Here is a 4,592-nt window from a genome sequence, read left to right on the forward strand (position 1 = left end):
AGTAGGTTTGGGGTGAGGTCCAATAGTTTGCATTGGTAACAAGCAACTGGGTGATGCTGGACTACCAAAGGAATGGGATGGTGTTGGCAAAATATCTTTTTAGTCACTTTCTGATTTTCTTCCCCAGTCATTACTATTAATAGTTAATATCTGTGTTTGATATTTATTATCCCATTTTACTGATGAGGAAACTGAGGCACAGGGAGGGTAATGAACTTACCTAAGCTTACTGTGAAGGTAACTGCTCTCTCCAGAACGACCTTCTTAACCACACCTTTCTCACCATGGATGATGCCACCATGGATGTTGCCCCGTGTACTGTCCCTGCCTTGATGTAAAGACTTCATAATTCCTTGAATTTAAACTAGAAGATAAGCATCAAAAGCAGAACGGTCTACTTTGGATTCCCAATTTTCCTGCTTTCCTACCCATCTCATTTTAAGAAAGGAAATGGGTTCAGAGAAGTAAAGGACTTGCCTGAGGCCACACAGCTAATCACTTCCCTTTAAGTATGATCTGATAAATAACCTTCATGCAGGCTTTTTTTCTTTCCTTTCCTTCTGTTTTTTCTGCAAAAAGCTTTACAGTTTCCATATGGTCCAAGGCTTGGGAGAGAGCTCCAGAGTGCTTAAAAAGCTACTTAGTGGCTGCAGAGAGGGGCTTCAGGCAGAAGCGCTGTCACCAGAGGGGCTCCTCAAAGGCTGCTGGGCTTCGGAGGCTACTAGTCATGATGGAGGTGAGCCTTTGGAAGAGATACTCGCCCTGCCCCGCCTGGGAACCAGCCAGCCTGTGAAGGTTGGTCAGGTAGCTGCCCATTTTCTTGATGAGTTTCACCTTCTTGTCTAGGAAGCCGGTCGCCAGGAAGTCACAGAGGTGGGAGTCTGCGCGGACAGACAATCAGAATGGCGGCTTCCACACAGTCCTGGGTTTTACCCAACTCCAGCAAGTGGCTACTGCCGCTGGTTTTGCATTTTCAAGAGAGGTTGACGCTCGTGCTTCTCCTGAGCCAATTTCCATAAAATAGTGTTCCAAGTTCTCAGAGCCATATCCTTCATGGTAGAAATACAAGCCCAGAGAGAGAGGTATAGGAGGCCCGCAGATTCCTGTTGACCAGGCGGCTGAAGACAACGCCATCTCAGTGGGATAATTCTGAGGTATCTGGGAGCTCACGGTTGATCGGTAATAAAGAGTTAAGCTAAAAAACAAACAAAAAAAAATGGTGTTAGCATGTCCTGGCGGCTGAGGATAGCCAAATAACTGATTCCAAAGCTTGCGACTGGAAAATAGGTTGGAGGGGGTCGAGGCTTGAAGGGGTGTCCCTTGATCTGTTCTGTCCAAACACTGTTGAAGCAAGAGCCATAGACCTCTGAACCCACGGCTCCCCCTGCCGGTCCCTCACCCACTCCTCTCCCGCTGGCAGAGGAAAGGCATTGGGGGTGAGGCCAAGGTGAAAGAGGAGAAGGACGGTCTTGGGAGAGCCAGTTCTGTGCTCGCAGTCAGGCGAGGGCAAGTCTCAGCAGCTGAGGAATTGTTTAAAAGGAGCCTAGAGAGAACAAGCCTCCGGAACAGGCCCCCAGGAGGCCCGTCTTCCCGCCAGCAGGTACTCAACGCGCGGCAGCGGCAGCAGGGGGCGCTCCAAGCAGCCTCCTCGGCTGGAGGTGAAAACCAGAGAGAACCCTGGCGAAGGCAACTGCCTTCGACGGTGACTGCCTCTCACAGACCTGTTGGGAGCCCAAATGAAGTGCTTCTGGGGCCAGGGGAACCCAAAAAATGACCAGTGACACGGAAAGGAGAACTCTAATCTCCTGTATGCAGGTAGAGCCATCAAGATGTTAATCATTTCATCTGTAACCTATTTAAGCTATGTGGTCCTCAACACGTGGCACTTTAGTATTACCTGGAGCTGTGAAAACCCAGCGCCCTTGGGATAGACATAGAGGCCAGTTAAGTCAGAGCCTCTGAGTTTGAGACCCAGACATCGAGGGGTGCATATTCCCAAGGCAGATTGCAAGACTGACAAAAATGATTTCATACACACACACACACACACAAAAAAATAATTAAATTTAAAAATCTGTTTTCCATTTTATTGTAGTTTTTAGGATATAAAAAAGTTACAAATTCCTCCAGAAAATGGAATTCGTTGTGAGATTTAAACACGACACATGAGAAAATGCCTTGGAAACTGGTAAAGATAAGAGTTATTATTATTGTTGTTATTAGAACCTCCCCTGATAGTCTAGTGGCTGAAAAGTATTTAAATACTTTAATATACTCTGAAAACAAGTCACCATTGTCTTCAGAGATGGGATGTTATCAAGAATGGCATTGAACTCAAATGAATGTAAAAAAAAATAATTGAGGTGTTCGAGGCTGTACATATAGATAGATATATTAATACATACTTAATTGTAATCTCTCCTTTTCTATCTCTGCCCTTTTACTTAAATGAACAGTCAGAAAGGAAGAGTTATTAGAAAAAATGACGGAGAAGGAACATTCTCCTCTGCCTTTCCTGTCCTCACTAATCTTTGACTTCCTCTTCTGGACTACACACTTCATATGTTTCCACACTCTCCTGGCTCCCACCAGAGCCCTGGACAGGCCAACTCTGAACCTGGTCCTGAGCCAAGAGTCTATGTTCTATAAAGGGGAGATGCTTAATTCCAGCCTCAGGGAGAAAAAACTGGATCAGAGAATTCAAGTCATTTACCCTAAATCTCACGATAGGTTAGAACCAGAGAAAGATCTAATTCTCCTTCAACCTAACCTAGATTCCGCTGTGAAAACATTTACTCTTGGCTGCTAATTAATACAAAAGTCATCAAAACAGAAACACTGGAATACATGAGAGCCAAGGTGGGAGGAGAAAGTGTGAGGATGACCTGCCTGATGCAAAATGTTCTCCACCATGAGGGTAAGACGACAGAGGGAGCTGAGAATAATACTAAACACACAGCCACACTGATTCGTATCACAAAACCTCAAATTGAAGGGAATTGAAGCCTTTCTTGTGAGACATTTCATCATTTTCTCAGTAATTGCATCAGTTTTATAATTTCTTCCATCACTGAGTCCCCAGTAGCCCTGGCATCTCCTCGTCTGTGATATGGAGGTGGTAGGTAATGGTGTTTGCCTTCAGGAAATTAAAGACCCCTCTCAATAACTGCATTAGTCATCCACACTTGCTGCTATGATTGATCTTGTAACCACAATCAGATCTGGGCACGGAAAGGATATGAAAATTCATAAGCGGGAAAGCAACCTTATCTTCCCCTGATCTGGCTCTCTCTTTACGAGAAATATCTGCAAAGGTTTTTTTTTTGGGTTTCTAATTTGCTCATCAAAGGGCATGTTTTTGACAGGCTGGTATATGTCCATGGGCGACTAGGAACTATTGGGGATCATAGGAAATTATGAATTCTGCCCAAGTTTTCGAGATTTGCTCTGTTGAGTTGCCCTTTACTTAAAAGAGCAAAAATGTTTTAGAATTGTATTTCAACATTTCAGGACACCCAGAAGCCATAACACTGAAAAGAATATCCTGAGCTCATCCTGTCTCTGTGGAAGATACTAGAAGAAAAGTACACTCTGATTTTATTTTTGCTTTATATCTTGGGCAATCCCTGGTATGGCAGGGGGTCACAGACAGCTGGTAAATTGTTCTATAAGCTTCAAACTGAGGTACTCAACAAAGTCTATCCTAGAGTGGAAAAGACTAAACACAAGAATCCCAATGAACATGAACTATTTTCTGGGTTTTACAATTCAATGGCCCTAAGATCTGCAACTTACCAAATTGCATCTGTTGTTTGCTGAACTATATGATAATCTAATTATGTGTGTGTGAAAATCACTAAGTCATGTCTTTATAACCCCATAGACTGTAGCCTACCAGGCTTCTCTGTCCATGGAATTCTCCAGGCCAGAATACTGGAGTGGGTAGCTGTTCCTTCCGTTCTCCAGGGGACCTTCCCAGACCAGGGTCTCCCACATTGCTGGTGGATTTTTTACCATCTGAGCCACCAGAGAAACCCAATCTAATTCTAAATGTACATATACACTCTTTGATCCATTCCAATAAGAAGTATTTATCTTACAGTATATTTCACATACAAGAAACTGTATGTAAAGCTATTCACTACATTGCTCTTTGTGTTTCAAGGGAAAACTGAAATAACCTGGAAAGGCTCAAGTAGAGCAAATTAAATAAATTATGGTTCACACAATGAAAACCATGTAGCAGATTAAGAAAAAAAAAGGGTAGAATTTACATACTAAACATGGAAAAATCTCCAAGACATAGAAACTGAATAAATGAAAAGTATGACACAGGATGGAGAAAGTAATGGCACCCCACTCCAGTACTCTTGCCTGGAAAATCCCATGGACAAAGGAGCCTGGTGGGCTGCAGTCAATGGGGTCACTAGGAGTCGGACACGACTGAGCGACTTCACTTTTTTTCACTTTTCACTTTCATGCATTGGAGAAGGAAATGGCAACCCACTCCAGTGTTCTTGCCTGGAGAATCCCAGGGATGGGGAAGCCTAGTGGGCTGCCGTCTATGGGGTCGCACAGAGTGGGACACAACT

At 43.8% G+C, this 4,592-nt stretch overlaps 1 pseudogene; it reads right to left on the minus strand.

Moving 5' to 3' along the window:
* Nucleotides 1-678: 678 nt before the first annotated feature.
* On the minus strand, nucleotides 679-3,805 carry LOC113885228 (annotated as a pseudogene).
* Between the last annotated feature and the right edge of the window lie 787 nt (nucleotides 3,806-4,592).

The sequence above is a fragment of the Bos indicus x Bos taurus genome, chromosome 28 (genome assembly GCF_003369695.1).
Source record: "Bos indicus x Bos taurus breed Angus x Brahman F1 hybrid chromosome 28, Bos_hybrid_MaternalHap_v2.0, whole genome shotgun sequence".
NCBI lineage: Eukaryota > Metazoa > Chordata > Mammalia > Artiodactyla > Bovidae > Bos > Bos indicus x Bos taurus.